Genomic DNA, 19,190 nt, shown 5'->3' with positions numbered 1-19,190 from the left:
GGGAGTAGCATTTCTTACTTGGACTGGTCCTGAATCTGTTTTAAGAGCTATATGTTTGGAAATGATTTCCAATACACGCTTGACCTTTTATTCTAAGGTGTAAAGGTTGTGCACAGTGCAGCATGGAGATTCGGAGTCAAACAGTAAGAAGTCTCCCACGATGGTGAAATTCACATAAGCATCACTCCCCATTGAGAATAATCAGATGTAACTCCGCCTTTTATCCACACTTCTTTACGCGTCCGCGCGTCTCCTGCCTCCATCAGTGTAGAAGGTAACTCCGCTGCGTGCATGAAGCTCCTGGACAATCACGCATCGTTCTAACGGTTTCTCTGCTCTATCTACTTCTTCAGCTATTGAAGGAGGGGAAAAAGATCAGCAGCTGCTATTGGACTTAACCCTAATAAACATATTTATTTATATTTTTACTTGGCGCATTCTGGCACATTATTGGATCAGCTTGAACTAAATGCTGTACATAACACCCGAACTGTCGAGCTGCTGATTCGGGTCATTTAAGTTAATAGTAAAAATGTGCAAAGCGGATAGAGGATACAGGGGGAGCTAACCGGATTCCTTTGGAATTATTTATCCGTGCCTTTAAGAGGAATTCAGTCAAACTTATGGCGTGAAGGTAAGATTTCAGTTTTTTTTTTATTTGCTTGTGTTTGTATGCATTTATCGCAATAAAACTTGAGGGGGAAAAAATAATAGGACATGAACAGACTTTTTTCTTACTGTTGTACTATTCCGTTTTCTGTGAATGAGAGAGCGCACCGACGGTTCAGGTGCGCTAAGCTTTCAGAGGGGATTTGTTTCCATCATTGATCCTTGCTGGTGCGATTTAACCTTTCAGAGATGTGAAATTCGGGTGCTTTTTCTTTTCGGGTTTAGCAGTTACATCTCCTAAAGGGTTTTTTTTAATTTTAAATTTTTTTATTTTTTCTGAGCCTCCTAACCAAGTGTCTCCTCTCACCTGGTATGCAGCGCTGGACTAAGCGCTGCTGAGACAGAAGGACTGAGCCGCTACTCCGCACCCTGCCCCTGGTACCCACTGAGCTGATGGCAGCTTTTCTAATAGCTGGATCCAAATAAATTAGAAGATATTATAAAAAAATAAAAAAAATAACTTTTGAGTGTTTTAAAATTATATTTATAAGTTTTATGAATTATTATTTTTAACCGCATGCACGTAATATTTTCCACTCGACCTACTGCTTCTACTTTTGGCAGTAAAATGACGGGTTTAATTAACTAATTATCACACCTTCTAGGGAGCATTGCATAAACCATTAAAACTGAAATGTACTTTTACATCTTATCTGCTCTTTAGCCAATGCGTACAACCTGCAGAGGTTAGGAGGAAGCCTAATTAAATCAATTTTCAGAAGCTGGTGAAGAGAAAAATTATGCTTGTGTTTATTATTAAATGCGTAGAATCGGAGTGTAAATGTTTCAGGATTGAAAATGTGTCTTCTAATCTTAATGAAAGCATTTTTTTTCTTGATAAATACCAGGGGACAAGCTGAGATTGGTACACTGTGTGTGCGTGTGTTTACCCGGTGACAGCGCCCAGACAAATATTGAATTCTACACACTCCTGTCTCTTATCTTATGCTCCTTTGTGAGCAAAACTGCTTCACCCTGATGCAGTGCTTGTCAGAACATGAATGCTTTTAAAATTGCCTTCTTAGAAGGACTAAAGGTTCACTCTTAAAGGGTGAATACTGGTTGCTTGAGTTATCAATAAATGAAGTTAAATATGAATCCCATTTAGGATTCCCATTTCAGTTACACATTTTGCAAGGCAAAGGCTATCTTAAATTATATTTAAATTATGAATGTACTATAAAATGCTTTATTTGGTGTTTATTAAGATTTTGCACACAATTTGATATCTGAAAAACATAAAATGTATCTGTTTTTAAATTAGGATTTCATTACTTAAATTAAAAATCCTCACCAACTTTGACCCATGCATTAAAAGTAACCTTCTTTGTGAATTTATAAACTAACCGTGATTAACTACATTATTAGGTTTAATTTCAGGTCAGACCTACTCACCTTTTAATCTGTTTAATCAAGACAAAACCTTGCCACAGTATATCAATCTCAGTGATCCCTATGACTAGTTAGAACTAAAGAAGATCTTTGGATGAGAGGGGAAACATCTTCTAGAAAACTTCACATCCAGCTGCCTAGACCAAACTTTTTCAAGCTTGGATGACTGACTAAGGATATTGGGTTAGGTTTGCGCAAGTGGAACTGCAGCTATTAAAGCTGAGAGACAGAATGAAAATAATTTCTGTGTATCACTGGATTACTGCAAACTAAAATACTTTTGGACACAAATGAAAAGACCTAAGTGACAAAGTATGCTCAGAGCTCAGAATTCTGTGATTATTTGCTGCTTCTGTGTACAGTATTAGCTTTTCAAGCCTCAATCATGTATTAAATAAACTGCCATGATGCTTGCCCACCACAAAGCAGTTTGAACAGAAGAGCCAGATGCAGTCTGCCAGAACAAATAAAATATGTACTCTAGGATTTTGCCACTTATTTCAGGGTAACAATATCTAAACTGCCTAAGCCCATTAAGTAACCACACATGTATAACATCTCACCACTTTGTTGGGACCATTTAAGCTTTTTTTTTTTTCTGTTTTTTTTTTTTTTTTTTGTCTTCTGAAGACCCCGCAGTTTTCCATAATTTTCTTCCTTTTATGAAGAATTCTTCTTCGTGAAATCATCTCCAGATGTTCTCGGGGCCTTCATAGAACAGAGACAGCTTTCTTTGACAGTTTAAGCTGCTCTACATAGTTTGATTTGATACTTTTACCCCAGTAGACAATGTCTGAAGAGATCACACTCTTCACAACACTTATAGAAGACATGTTGCATCTTGTTGCAAACACTGATTAACATTTCCCTAAGAACTACAGTCTGCATTGTCCCTTTTTGTAGACAGCTTCACAGTTTTTTCTAGAGTTGAGTCTTGTCCATGTAAACACAGGGGCATTTTTAATCCCCCATAACTTCCACCTCTTCTCATATAATGTTCATAACATTCAACTTGTTCCTGTTTCTTCTGATATTCTTCTGACAATGTGTGACCACTTCTAATGTAACCTTTTTCTGCTTTAAACACCACAATTAAGGAATGTTCTATTATATTCTATTCTGTATCTACACTCCTCTACCTTGTTTATGTTTGTTTTCTTCACACTCAATATCAGATAATTTTTAACACACCATGCCATTTGTATGCCATTTGTCACATACAAAGCGCTTCACTGTACTTTCTTGTCCATCTCTGATGCACCCAACAACCGTGGAGTCATATTATTTCTGTAGATAATATGAGTCTTGTACAGGAAGTCAGAACTGTAAAATATATGAGGGAATGGTGAGAGTACTGTCCCCTGTGGTGGTCCTGTGTCAATAACTACCTGGCAAGACATATGCCCCTTTAGTTTCACAAACGGTGGTCTATTTGTCAGGTAGTATTTTATCCGGGTGATTGTTGAGGCCTCTATATGAGTCTTTAGGAGTCTCGGACAAAGTATATCTGGCTGAATCATATTGAATGCAGAGGAGAAATCTAAAGAAAAAAAATATGCTTAAAATAATTTCCAGTCTTCTTGCCTGAAGGTTCTGTTTTTATGTTTTTACCAGTTCCTTCAAATCAGTGGTGATGCAGGGTTTATTACTGCGGCACATCTCATTGTTTTGGTGGGGAGGGTGTGTTTATATAGTCATTCACACCCTCAGTCATTGCATTGATGTCGTCTACATGTTTCTCAGAAAAAAAACAGATTGCGATCCAATTTCCAAAGAGGATGTCTTAGTTTGGATCTATAAGTCTTTGGTGTTTACATATAAGAAGTTCAAAGTTTAAGCCCCACACTACCCTATTGAAACCATGCCGAGATCGGTCCAAGCACAATAACCGAAATAACTGTTGAGTGTAAATGGAACACACAACCAAAGTGGACCGTGCCAGACACAATCGAACCTGGCACAGTTCTCAGATAACAAAGAGCACATGAGCAGACTGCGTCTCCCCTTGCAGTCAGCCTCCGTAATTAGCTGAAAACCTCAGACATTCAAGCTTTGCTACCTTGCACACATGATTTCCAGTGATCATTCTGCTTAGCAGCGTGATGTGCCTCAATGTCTGTCGTTATTTCCTGCGTCTGTAAGCCCTGATTAGACTATCGTTTGTTGTATCCACTTCCCAAAAGCAGACTCTGTCAAGCAAATTCACCAAAGGCTGCCTTCTTCGCCTGACTCCCTTCAAACAATGAAATATTACAATGATAACAAAACATACCTTCCTTAATGTTAAGGGCGTTTACCTCTAGAGCAGTAGTACAGTAGATCGCAACTAGGAGCCGAGCAACTGTGCTAGCATGGTGTGTAAATGGTCATAAGGAACCCAGTTTAGAACGGTTAACTGATCCAAGCTCAGCACGGATCGATTTTTAGAGGGTAGTGTAAATGGGACTTTAGTTAATTCTATTACAGCAGCTGACAAACTGTTGGAAGTGTAGCAGAGAGTGAAGCATGATTAAAATAACCATTTATTGTTACAAATGCTTTTGCCTTTGTGTTTTGTTTTTGGTACATTAGTAAAAACAGAACAGATGACATTACATGCAGAATAGACAACAGCAGAAGGTGAAATAAAAAGAGCTGCCAAAACAACACTGGCAAATTCCTTGGACAAAATATGGATGAAAACTAACTGCCAAAATTCAATATCTGTGCTTCATAGAGGAAATTTCAGAGTAGCATGTCCTGGATGGCACCACCTTTTATCACAAGCACTGCCAACCCACCTCTTTTGAGTTTTCCAGCCTTCTCTAAATCTGTATCTAAGCTTGGCAGGGAAACACTAAAGTCTTGGATATCATCCTGCCGCACTGTTTAAGTAAAACACATAAGGCATTCTAGATATCTGCCTGAGTCCTTACTATAGCTTGAAATGCATATAACCTGTTTCTTAATATTGTCCATTTTTTCTCCTTGTTTCTGCCTTGGATTGATGTAAATCTGGCACTCCAGGGTGTAAAATCCAAACGTGCCAATGTTGCTAGGTTATATCTTAACAACTGTAAAAAAAAAAAAATAATAATAATAATAAAAAATAAAAAGATTTTGGAAAAATCTTTTCAGCTGCAGAGGATCTAACCCCAGAGGAGAAAAACACCATGTAGGTAATGAAGTATATATATGAATTAAGTGCATGCTGACACTATATTCTGTAGAGCACATAAAGAAATATAGAAAATGTAGATGTCATAAATAGTTTGCAGTAACTTTTTATGTCAATTGAGAGTTCAATCTGAAAACCTCACACCGAAAGAAAGAATTAGAAAAGTTGTAGTGATAAAATTACTTAATTCTTTGGCACTCAGACCTCAGGCAGGAAACATAGTGCTGAATGTTGTTGGATCTGCATGAACAGGAGTAAAGAAAAGGGCAGTTTCCCCCCCAGGCCTGAAACTGGTTGTGGAGTTGAAATAGATGAAGTTGGACAGTCCATGACTGCTGGTTGGCGAGACGGTATGCTTGAGCTGCAAGGAACGATACAATGGATTGCGTGAGCTGATACTAGTGCTTCACTCAGGGACCTGGAAGATGGAAGTCCAGCTCGGATAACACTGTTTGCAAGAACCTGTCCATGATGAGCAAGCATAAAGCGATAGTGGAGAGGAAAAACTCCCCATTGGGAAGAACACTCTGGCAGAACCAGGCTCAACATGGCAGTATTCTGGCGGGCCAATTGAAAAGAGGCAGGGAACGCAGTAAAAGTCTGGGAGGAATGGAACTCTGATGAAGCCTAGCTTGGAGCAGGTGGGGCTGGAGGTGGGTTGAAACAGGGTCATCTGAATTGAAGTATTGCTTGTGCTTGGGTAGCAAACGAGTGTGATTAGAGACCTTTTAAGATGAAATCTGGATGCTGATTGGGCTTTTGTGGAGGTGTGGTTCAAAGCTGATTAGCTGGTGTCGGAGGCGGATGAAGGCAAGTAATCAGTTTTTTCAGTTGAACTTCCGCCTAGGCTCAATTTTCTAAATGCAATCAAATGCTATGTAATGCTGTTATCTGGATGTTACAATGTGTGTATCTTAAAGAAGCATAGATGATATGACAGACTGGAATAAAAGAATATCTGCTTTATAGAGGCCTACATTTATTGTCCTTAAACTGATGTTGCCGTCTGATATCACAAAAGCAGAAAATACAACTTTTTGTATCTATTATAAGAAAAAGAAAACGCAGGTCTGTGCGATACCACTGTAAAATGTGTTCCTATGTAAGCCTTTCATATCAGTCAATATTAATATTGATTAGCATTTTTCTTAATAAGGACCAGGAATGAAGACAAAATTTTTGTTGTAACCCTAGCACAATTTAAACATACCCTTAAGCCTAGATCCCTCCTACTGCCAAACTAGCTTGGGGTTGAAAGGCTAAATCCTCTGCCTAAATCCCCCAGAAGGCCATGTAATTGTAGATCTGAGTTAAGTGGAATTTTGAAGAATTAAAAAAAAAAATGTATTTTAATATTTATTTGTATTCTGTTGCGATATATATTAATATTGATTTATTGCCTGCCTCTAATAAAATCAAAGTATCTTACTTACACAATTTTTTGTATTAGTTTACCACTTTGCCAGCACATAAATGGCAATGCCATTTCATCTCAGCGTAAATATGCGCCTAAAGAGAAAAATAATTCAATGTGTTGTGATTTAAAGGAGTATTCCTCACTCTTTAGATTTTGTCCTATCACAAACCAAAACTAGTGCATAATTTAAGACTTGAATGAAACCTGTCCTTTGATTTTAAACCATCTTTAAGGGGAACAGTTGGCTATTACTGGACATCACCCAGGGAGCATTTTGAGGCAAAGGATCTTGTTTGGGGTCTGAGAGGAAATATCTGAGATTTGAACCAGGGAACTTGCAGCCTATTCAACTTGCTGTAACAACAAGGTCACCTCTCTCCCTCTTATTTCCAATGTCTTTCAAAATTACTCAGAATTGTTGGGAGTGAAAAGAAAGTCTCTGTGAATATATTTTCGGGTCTCCTCAAGGATTTTCAACTGGATTTTATTTGACTGATGCTTTGGCTATATGGTGCTGTTCAGGATTGTTTTCTTCTTGTCTTCTGCTGCCTCTAGGAGGCATTTTCACCAACCCTCGCTAGCTTTTGTAGCTTTTCATTACCATATCTTAAAGGCACACTATGCAACATTTTTCAGTTAATTAATGTGTTCCATAACGTTATGGATGATTAAATGAGTCATTTCAGGTTGAACAAAGGTATTCTCGGCCGCCCTGGTGGTCTGTGGGGGAAATACTGCACTTGCAACTGCAGGAGCACCGACCCGCACCCACAGGCTCAGAAGTCTCGTGAGAGTCAGTCTTGCTTTACGGCGAGAACTGCTACACACCCCCAGTTAAAAGCATTCTCGTTGCTAGCACAGTGGCAATCTTTGTGCAGTTATGCTACGTTCACGCAGCAAAAGCAGCAAAAGCAGCAAAATCGCGTCTGCTGCTTCCTTTTTGCTGCTTGTACCAGTTAGTTCTGACGCGCGGCTGAAGCAGCTTTGCTGCTCTGGCTGCTCGGTGCAAAAGTGTGTCTGAGGCGCATTGGGCGGAGCTTCACTATCCTTTCTCTGCCTTGCAGCTATATTTGCTGTGATCAGTGGGAATAAAGTAGTTTTAATATGTTTTTAAGTGAGAAAATACACCTGAAAACGTAATCAGTGCAGTCAGTTCATTCAGATTATTATCCTGCCTTCAATATTTTTTCTGTCGGAGCCGCTCAGACCCCCACATACAAGGGATGCGCCGACAGTATGGATCCCTTCATCAGCAGCGGTTCACCGCGGCAGCTGGTAGGTGTTTTTCATCTAAATAATCCAAACTGCATATTCTGCCGGCAGATTTCTGCATTTTAAGTTAATTTAGGCGTCAATAAACTGTTTAAGAGGAGTGATCATCAGCGCTGTGTCTCTCTCCCTGCGTTAAACGCACCCGACGCGCTGCGTCAGCTGCTCAGACGTGCTGCGCCTGCTGCTCAAAACGCGCCGCGGGACCTTTTGCTGCGCCTTGACGCGCGTCAACCATTGACTTTGCATGTAAACTCGCTGCTTCTGTCGCGCCAGCTACGTCCAGTGTGAACGCAGCATTAGTCATTCGCTGCTAAGCTCAAAACAACCACGCCTGGCTTGACGGAGAAACCAGGAGAACAGCTGAGCATATTTACGACAGTGCACTTTTACTTTCGCCCTCTGGGGGGAGCCTCGCTGGAAAATCAACACCGGTTGCATAGTGTACCTTTAATGTGCAGATGGTGCGTTCAGCGTGATAGGGCTTTGTTGGTTTTCGGCCATACTGTATGTTTGTTGGGTACAGTAGTAGCCATTAAAGATTTCCCCACTTTCCTTGGTGGGCCCTTGATTGATCCTTGGATGCTCATTGGCTGGTCTCCTACAATTTATTTTTAAACATCAATCTTTTTTACTAAAATATTCCCTCTGTCATGATTTGTGAACATTAAGATCTAAAGAGAAGCATCACCTCTTGGCCAGACCCTGTAATTCATTGAAAGGGTGGAGTCAGATTTAAAAAAAAAAGCACACCAAGGAGAAGACCAGTGGCTGAAAGTTGGGGGGGATTTTTCTGGCAGTCGCAGGGGGTGGGCTGCCATTCAGCTTGTGTTTGACTGGGAAGGGCCATTTTGAATTGCTGCTACTGTATATCACAATGTTAAAATTCTGGCCTCAACAGCAGCTTTGTCATGCAAACTCAGCTTTTGGATGATGAACTGACTTGTGCTTTGGTCCTGTTTAAAATGTCTTTCTGCATGGAGTTTGTGCAGCATGTTTACTCATGCACTCTTTCCACAATCCAGTGGCATCTCGCAGTAGACATCAAGATGAAAGAGCGCGTACATCTCTCATGAGCTTGTTATGCTCCATGTACAGACTTGTGCTGAGGAAAATTGGCTGTTTTTTGGGGTTGAATTTTTTTTCCACCCTTCGAGTATTCAGGAATTATTTTGTTTCATTGAAGATGGTTTTTGCTTTTATGCTTACGACTTTCTTTGGAGTGTATGATGCTAGACATCATTATCGCATAGTTAGGGGTGCAAGAGGCCACCCAATCATTAAAACAGATGAATTATGTGGAACCGGGATTCTATACAGGAATTGTAAACACACACAAAATAACCTATCAGAATTTTCCCTTTGAAACTCAAACAGCTAAAACTTATGATGCTTATGAAAACAATAAACCTACCCACAAGTCTCTATTATAACATCCTCTGCCAGGGTAAACATTTGTATACTGATTTTCTCCGGAGAGGTGTAGTATCACTGTCAGTTATTCCTATAGCCATTTTCATAGGTGTATTAAATACAGCCACAAAATGTACATTAGTCATGGGAAAGCTCAAAATGCTCTAATTGGCTGTAGACATGTGTCATATAAATCCAGAGGTAATGTCTTAAAAACTCATTACAGGTCACCTCAGGGGAATAATTTAGATGAACAACTGGACCAATAAGAAGGGACACATTGTTGTGAAAGTGGTGAGATGACTATTAAACAGAGGCGAAGGAATGAGGATTAATAGCGACACTAGAAAGAACGAACAGGAATCCCCAGGAGAGTTAGAAACCTGTCCCTGTTATCTAGCTGTTGTGTGTTTGCTCCAAATACCCTGAAACAAGAACAGACTGACAATCCAAGACTCCATTTGCATGGATTTAAACTATAGTTAGCACCAGTTCTACAACATGTGAACTTTGTCACACCATCTTATCAATCTAGAAATTATATAAACAACATTTGGATGTGAAAGATTTGATTTACTATTTCTGTTTTTACTTGTACTTCTCACTGATTGTAAATGATTCTGTCATAATCCACACGTCTTGTTAAATGGACCCCTCTATTTTCCATATTGCAGGTTATTTTTCTTTGTATTTTCATTGTCTTATGATTGTTCTTTGCTGTTCTCTCTATCGTTGTCCAACTGGTACTGTATCCGAGTTTTTACCATGCCCTGTAGGTCTGTTTTTTCATTAAATATATGACTTACCAAATGTCTGCCACGGTCCTGATGCTACTTTAACCTCATCAAATTATGACATGTTCATAGAAGCTGAAACACACTGTTTCAAGAAAATGTAGCGGTTGATTTATAGATTTGCCTTTTGGATAAATGTTTTTAAATGTAAAAACAAATAAAAAAATCATAAAACTTGTTTTAATATCAGACAAATGATCAGACAAAAAAATTATTAGAGGAAAAAAAGTATCTAAGCAAATTTGCTGTTGTGGTTTTCTGAAGTTGTTTTTCCCACATACAGAACACTCTCAGGAAACAGGACAAAGTTTATTTACACTGAATGTGCTTATTGCAATTGACTTCTGGGAACCAGGAATGGGTAATGGCAGGGGTCTCTGAAAGATGTACAGTGAAGTTAGATGTGTTGAATTGTTAATGGAGGGAAATCTGAATTGTATTGAGAGCCCACTTGGAGGTTGAGGTTTACCCACCAGGAGGGAGGGTGAATTGGGTCCAGGAAATTCTGTGAGTCTTGGTACTGACAGAGTTTGTTATGGAAGCGAAGGAATCCAGGGAAGCGGCTATGGTTGAACGGAGCAGGTGCTCTGGGAGTAGCACCAAAGGCTTCTCTTAGCAACTCCTAGACCCCAATACTTGCCCTTTGTGAAAAAAAAAATATTGCCTAAAACAATACTCTCTGCCATCCTTGTCAGTAGCGAATAACATTTACTGGCAACATTTTGTTTTAAATGGTAAATGGCATGTACTTATATAGCTCCTTTTTTCAAGTCAGGAGACTTGACCAAAGCGCTTTACACTACATTCATTCACCCATTCACACACACACTCACACACTGATGGTGGCAAGCTACATTGTAGCCACAGCTGCCCTGGGGCTCACTGACAGAAGCGGGGCTGCCTTACACTGGCGCCACCGGGCCCTCTGACCACCATCAGTAGACAATCCAGGTGAAGTGTCTTGCCCAAGGACACAACGACAATGAAAGTCAGAGCCGGGGCTTGAACCGTCAACCCTTCAATTTCAGGGCAAACTCAAACATCCAACGCCACTGCTACTTCACAGTGGGGAAAATTTGGCTCATTTTTCTTGCAAACATGTTTTAATTTAGCCATGGTTTAAATTTTGGGTGCCAGTTTTTGCTGCCAAGGGTGGAATAATGTAGTATTAAGGGCTGTGTATACTCCCGCAGCTGTGGGTCGCAGTGAGCTTGTCGCAGGTATGATGCAGATATTTTTGATTTATGCTCAATTTTGAAGCATGATCTGCGCTATTTTATTACACACCACAACGCAAGAGGGCCAATCCTGACCTATCTGTTATTCTAGATACAGTCGAGGCGGTGAAGAAGTGGAAAAATGCAAGGGGCAAATTTGTGCAACATTGGAGGGACATGAGGGTGAAAAAGAACGGGGATCCAGGTGAAAAAAGGGTCCCAGCATTCTTGCGCACCTCACTCTTCTAGCTGATCCATTCACGAATCGTTTTCCACAATGGCAGTCATACACGCATACTGTAGAGCGGATGTAGATTTGACCAATCAGAAGCCTCCTGTCTGTGGTCATCTGCAATTTGGAGACGTGCACCAGAGTGTCTGCGGAAGGGGCGGGGTTATGTGTGCCTTAACTGTGACACACTCACAAATGACCTGGTTTCTGAGCATAAACTAGCCTTATTGCCTGATCTTAATAAATATATAAAACAAAAAAACCTTGAAGGGGGCAAGCAACCCACAATGGCCCTTTATTTTTTGATTAAAAAGTCCCCCTGGGTTTCTCTTTACCAGATACTTTCTGTTGTTACTATCAGGTATTTTCCACAGGCTCCTTATTTTGCAACACCCCTCTCTGACACAACTGACGAAGCCACCAAGTTAAGGCCAGGGTAAAGTCTCAGCTACTGTACCTAGCCTCTAGACAAAAGTATGTTTGTTAGAATAAGCACAAAACGGTTCAGGAACCAAAAACATTTATACTTGCCTTAAAACTAAAACTGAAGGAAAAATTTTAGATTGGCACCCCAACACCGGACTACAATTTTCCACAGTTTACATGGATGCCCCAAAAGCTTTTAGAGAAAAGTACAGCTCACCTTACATTGAGTCTTATCTTAATATCAATGTGTGCACCCCCAAAGGAAAACAGCAACAGAGCGTAATATTCACCAGAGTGCACAATTTCAGGTGCCCCAAGTTAAAACTTGACAGATAATAGTCTTTCATTGTCTTTTATGCAAACACATAATCTATTACATCCTGTAGTAGACTGTACTATCCTTTAAAATGTATGTCTTCAGCAGAAAATGAACCAATTAAATAAGCTAAATTTGCCAAGAAACATGGGTAAATTTTAAACCAGAATTATACTAAACAGCATTGAAGCAATTTGTTATGGGACTTGAAATGAGATTACAACCCACATGAATCCCATGGAGATATGTCCTCCTATCAATACCATCAATAGAAATGAAGTAAAAAAAAAAAAAAAAAAAAAAAAGCCCTTTTGTGGGTCCTCCTTCACGTTTTAAGGAACAAAGCATGATTTCATATGAACTTTTGTTCCAACCTGAAATAAATTATTTTCTCATCAAAACATTTCTTTATTTGCCTCACTAAAGTTGTAATAAAACCAAGCATTTAAGAAAATGACTAGATAAATATTTATCAATCATAGAAAAAAAAGCAAATAAAATTTTCAATAAATTTCCATCAAGTCAATCGTTTCTGAAATATTGGTAAAAAAAAAAAAACAACCAATCTTCTGCTTTCATGCTGAGTAGTCTAAACTTATTGTTCTGTCTTTTTGATATTGATTTAAAGATTGCATTTTCCAAATAAGTAAGAGGGAGCAGAGAACAAAAGATACAAGATGGCTGCTTAGAAATATGAACAGATTTCTGGATATTATCTTCCGAACAGTTGCGTCATAGGATAAATTAATATATGTACACGGTAATAGTTCACAAAAATTAGGAATATAATATATGATTTAATATAATTATGAATTAAATATCTTGTGTTCACATTTGTATAATGTTTTATTATAGGGTTGAGGGCACTGCAATGCCCCTCCTGTGATGGTTTGGTGGTAATCCGCCAGCTGTGATGGTTTGAGTGCACCACAATGCGCCAGCCACAATGGGTTAGGGGGGCCATACTGTAGGGTTGAGGTCGCCTTAATGCTTAACATTGTGTTGCACCTGCTGTAACATGGTGCAGAGATGAAGATAGAAATTATGCTTTGCGGTAATGTCTTTGACAATGCTTGACAATAATGCATCGCATGGTAATAATGATCTGTGATACTTGAAGCAGAGATGAATAGAAGACAATGGGCCCCATACAGTAGCAGCCATTCAAACTGGCCCTTCCCAGTCAAACGCCAACTGAATGGCAGCCCACTTCATTGCAGCTCCAAGCAAAATCCCCTCCAACTTCCAGCCACTGGCCTTCTCCTGGGCATGCATATTTCCACCCTTTCACTGAATTACAGGGCCTGACCAGGATATGACGCCTCTCTTTAAATCTTATTTTCCACAAATCATGACAGAAACAATATTTTAGTACAAAGATTGGTGTTTAAAGAGGAATATTAGTGTACCAGCCAAGGACTGCCTGAGGGTCCATCAAGGAAAGTGGGGAAATTTAGAATGGCTTTTACAGTAATCATCAACAGAATGGCAGACACAGCAGTCACATGTTTTTTTTTTTCTTTCTACAGGCTTATGAAAACGACAGTAAACATGGTTGAGTCTCCAAAGAGTCTGTAAGCGACTCCACAAGGTTTGACCATGACTCATGATGTAGTTTAAAGGTGATAAATGTTGAGTGTCCACTGGGGGATTTCTACCTCAATTGTGGAGAGGATAAGCTGAGATGCATCTGTAAAGTGAAGGCTGCCAAGCTTAACCTTTATCATTTAGTCACGACTCTTCCACTCGGAAGTTCACCCTATCTGTGTGAGAAAGTGGTGTGAAGATTTGGATTGCATGCTGCGTGATAAGCAATAGCCTGAGCGAAATCCTAAATAGCAATTTTTGAAGTCATCATCTCAAATGTTTACTTAACTGCTTTCAAGTACAAAGTTTTCTAGATCATGATAACTTCATAAAGCATGACAGAAAAAGGAAACTTCTTACAATATTTATAGGGATGTTGAATCAATTTCCCAGCTCAGTTTTCCAACACAGTGGAAAGTACTGATACCTGCATTTAAGGCTATAATTCTGAAAGTGAGAAACAAACATTATAAAAAAGTAAAGAGTACAGAACTGTTTGAAAAAAGCTCCAAGCTTTACCTATACTCCAGTCACAGATTCCGTAACTCAAGCCTATACATTTCAGAGAGGTTTATAGCCATGTCCCCAAGTATGCTATATAACCTCTCAAATAAAGGATTTGTTTTGGGGCTCAATGGTGATAACATTACTATTCTCCTATTTTAGGATTCACATCTAAAATCTAGCTGTTACCTCCTCCACATTTAACTCTTAGTTATCTTTTACCTGTTCTCTATGATATTAATATAAGTTTGATTTAGCACCTCTATCAAACCTGTCCTCTTCTGTTCCTTGTCAACCATCATTGTGCCTGGATGGTTGGCCCTCAGCTACTTGTCAGTCTGGAAGGTGAACTCTTGTACAATTTTAAGCTCTGATTTTCCCAGCCAATTTGTGGTGTGCTCCTCATATCCCTTCACACTATCACAGATACATGTTAATGTCTGTCAAAGTGCAATGTCTCAGTGTTCCTCTTACACCTGACTACAGTGTGTTGGCATAAGTCCCAGGGGCATCTTTGCATGGCCTGCGCCTTGGGCAATGTCTGCTCTGTTGAACTCTACCTTGATAATTTGGTTCTTATGCTCCTTCTGCTTGCACAAAAGTAGTCCTTGCACTGTCCTCCAGCTATGCCACATCTAATGAGTATTAACATTGTTAAACTTGAGGGAGACTGCTTCCCATGGTGCAAATAAAAAAAAAACAGTAGTAGTAATTGATATTACTGCTGTTTTAATGTCACATATTTCTAAAATTTCAAGAATATGTATTACAGGTTTCCCCAGCTGACAAAGATTAGAAGTACAGACAAACCAAATATTTATATAATATTGGGATATCAGAGAAATGGATTTAATTAATTAAGTTATAAAATATAAACTAATATGTTGTATGGATTTATTTATTACCTAAATATTACATAAATATTGATCAGAAGTTTAAATTTTTGTTTCATTCCATTTTAAAAGATTAAGGGATCCAACTAAAAACAACCCCAAAATTGAAAAGACTCTTGACTTTACAGTTGTCAGCAGATAGACACTGTCACAGTCCAAAAGTGTGGTAAGTCATGGAAGACTGCGATAGAGGAGTGCTGAATCAAAGGCCCTTAAAGCTGCAGTCTATAACATTGAGAAGAGAGCAGACTTCGACTGAAAATTTGAAGAAAAACAGGTTTCATGCCACTCCCCCACCCTCTCTGCTTCACTCATGCCCCACCTCCAAGCTCCACCCCTCTCACAGCATCTGCGTGGCTACCGCATGCGACCAGAAGCGTCCAAGCAGCGTACGCGGCAGCTTTTCCATTGACATCTTCTTTTTTGAAGTCTTTGCCGTGTAAGCAGTTGTCGGCAGGGGCAGTAAGGGCAGTTTCTCTTTCGCTGGTGGCTGTCGCTCCGCCATGACTTCCACGCGCGTCCTCCTGACTGCAGCAGCCGGGCGGCAGCGGCAGGTTCAGCGGTGAGAGGGAGGGGGCGGGATTCAGCGTGTGTGAGCTGTGATTGACACTCCATCAGACGCTCCTCTGGCTGTGATTTGTTGTTTTGTCTCGTCCTGAAATATTCTTTCCAGATTGCAATACAGGCAGTAGGCGGGACCAATTGAAGCAGTTTTTTTCACAGGTTACATATCACATGTACTGCTGTCTGGGCATAGGGACAGTTTTAGCCAATATGACAAAAAAGTGATTTTTAAAAACTTACAGACTTTAGCTTTAATGGGCATTTAAATAGTTGGAATCTTTCTAGTGGAGAAAAATATACAAACACAAAGGAGAACTTTGCCTACAAATTTATTATTTAAATTTAAAGTTCTTTCACATCCCATTTAAGTTCAGTTGAACTGAGGATCTTGGGCCCTATGTACAAAGAAGTGCTGAAATCTCATATGGAAAGTTTGCAGTAGGGAAAAATTCAAGAGACGTGCTTCATGGAAAACCCTGCGTACATGTCACTGTCCACTTTACCAGTTTGCTTAGAATTTACTGCAGCTGTAAATGTTTTTTTTTTCCCACCCCTTGTATGAGTATCTTTGAAAATACCAAGATGTCATTAAGCACTTTCCAAAATAACCATTTAATGGTACAGGCTTTAATGGACTGACGACCGTCATAGGTGTATCCCGTCTTTCGCCAAGAGACGGCTGGAGATAAGCATCAGCACACCCATGACCCTGATGGATTAAGCAGGAAAAGATGGATGAATGGACGGACGGATGGACGTGCCTTAAGGGTGCCGCCCTCAAGGCTCCTCATTAAGGGGGACCAGGGCACGGCCAATGGCTGAAAGAGGTGTCTAAAAAGAGGCAAGTCTGGGAGTCTCTGCTGAGATTGCTGCTCCCCGGACACAGTCCCAAATAAGCAGAAGATGACTTTTACAAGTAGAGCTCATTGAAGGCAAATTTTAAGTGGCTGTCAACATAAAAATGGGATGTTGGTATTTATATTGAACAGCAACATAATATATTCACATAGGAGTATGTAGCTTTCTGCACATAATCTCTTCTTCTGACATTAATTTATGCTGTCTACACCTTTTTTCCAATCTTCTGAGTCCATCTCGATTAAGTTACTACTCGCAGAGTTAAACTGTCTGATTGGACTGTGAATTAAACTGAGATTCAGATGGAAAAAATAGAGACCCGTTGTTATTTGGTTAATTCAAAAGACAGCCACTGCAAAACAAATGGGATGAAAGCTAAAGAAGCAGCTGATTTATCAGAGGCTTATGAGCCTCTGCTGAGTATCCAGGATATAGCAGAGGCAAAGCCACTGTGCATGCTGATTTACTTTTTCCACACACCTGCATCCAGTGCTTGCCTGTACCGCTTTGTAGATCACCGTGTGCAATGGAAAACTGGCAAGTGCTTTGTGTGTGTTTGGGTGTGTGTATGTGCCTATTTGTTCAGGTCTTATGTACAACAGACATAGCAAGTTGTTTAGAGAATCTCTGGGACCTACTGAGGTTGATGGAGGCTTGTAACAAATGAACACTCTTCTGTTATTTGTCCTAGTGGGGGGAATTTTCAGTTTTATTGTTAAGACAGGAGTGACTTTCATTTTGGCTTTGATTCAATTTGAAAGTTAGACTTTATTTTCTTCCTACCTCTTTTTGTCTTCATGTGGGCTGTGGATGCTCTTTATCTAATCCAATCTGTTTTCACCATATTCTGTCAGCATTCCAACGTGACAGTTCCAGTATGTGTGTGGAATGTGTGCAGCACATTAAATGCCAAATCCCTGGTGCAGACCAAAGAATATATCATTCAAACTACAGAAACTGCTTAAATTCTTGACCTTTTTCATATATGATGAAGGGCAGCACTAAATCATTTGAGAACACTCTGCTTTTTCAATATTTCAGCAGATAATATCCTATATTTAAATCTCAGATTTGTAGAGAAGTTATAGAATAAGAAAACATGTATAAAAAAATGTTAATTATCCTATAATTTAAATTATTGAGCAATATCTTGTAACAAATATTTAGTCGACACATTGAAAACCAACGAGATCAGTGATCCTTTTTAATACATTTCTTATTCTTTGCCGGAGAACTATTCCCTATTGAATTAAAAGAGAAACTCTGTTCTGTTATTTCATTTTAAAAGATCTGAAAAAATAAGGTGGCAAAGTGCATTAACATGAATCTCTTTTATCACATCTGCTATACCTGCAAATTCTCATTCATTGTTTGCCGCTGATTCTCACAGGAACTAGGAGGAGGTTGGATGGAGATTAGGTCTCAATTTTCTGTCTCAAGCTAACTAAAGATTATTTATTCAAAGCAAAGCATAGATTTAAGAAACGGGAGAGGTATACATTATCATTATAACTATTACTATCGCTATTATCATTTATTATTCTTCAGAAAAACAAATCTATGGCGCTATACTGTTTCTGGGCGGCTTTCTTTCTAAAAGCTGTAGGTCAATATAACATGCTGCCAGATGATATGTAAAGTAAGATTGGCTGTATCATTCCATTAAAACTCATTTGAAATGTCTGTCAAAGACTGCTCTGTGTTGTGGTCATTGATTAGAATAGCTAAATTGCTACTAGTCATATTTAACATGCAGTAATTGGCAGAGGAAAGCATGCAAATGTAACTGCTAATCTCAGTTGATAGCAGAGGTTGGGGAATGTAGCTCTATACATACTCAGCAATATTCAAAACACGATTGACCAGTTAAAGAAAAAAATACTGCGAGTCAGTAAGCTCATCTTTTCCCTCTGGTGCTTTCGATTTAATCTGAATATTGAAGCCTGGAATTCATATTATTCTCGATTTAAGCAGACAGAAAATTGAATGATTGATTTGTTTAAAATTGTAGTAATTTGGTGATTCTCAATAATTCTAACCCTGGAAAAACAGTATTCTGTCGATCAAGTGCCACTGGTTTTAGAGTTTTTGCTTTGCAAGTTAAAACAGAAGAAATCATTATAGCAATGTTAGTTACCTTGCCTTGAATGCTGTTGTGGAAATTTTTTTCTATAAGGGAAATGTTTCTAAGGAGTCCACACATGGGAGCTCAGCAGTAAATAAGAGCTTTGGGGATATCCACTCTTTCAGTATCTCCTATACTCTCAATAGATTTGTCTGTGCAGTTTACCAAACAGTAAACACACAAGCATTAATCTGTTGAAGAGCATGGAGAGGAGCATTTCTCTGCTCTGGCCTTAGACTTAGATCATAATCATATGATAGTAAAACATTTGTAAATAACAAGCTTGACTCACATCTAGCATTGAACAACCTTATGTGTTGAGGGAAAAATAAAGCTTTAAACCAGAAAATACAAAAT

General features: G+C 39.2%; 1 protein-coding gene across 1 annotated transcript in view; it reads left to right on the top strand.

Moving 5' to 3' along the window:
• The first annotated feature begins 259 nt into the window (after window positions 1-259).
• The window catches only part of drd2a (dopamine receptor D2a), a 102,554-nt gene continuing 83,623 nt past the window's right edge, over window positions 260-19,190 (top strand). The window contains exon 1 of the mRNA XM_038298621.1: window positions 260-634. The gene's annotated coding sequence lies outside the window, so the exon portion shown is untranslated. The remainder of the gene's footprint in view (window positions 635-19,190) is intronic.

This window comes from Cyprinodon tularosa, unplaced genomic scaffold, assembly GCF_016077235.1.
Source record: "Cyprinodon tularosa strain WSP-4 unplaced genomic scaffold, ASM1607723v1 ctg41, whole genome shotgun sequence".
In the NCBI taxonomy this organism is placed as follows: domain Eukaryota; kingdom Metazoa; phylum Chordata; class Actinopteri; order Cyprinodontiformes; family Cyprinodontidae; genus Cyprinodon; species Cyprinodon tularosa.
This window is presented reverse-complemented; position numbering and strand designations above follow the sequence as displayed.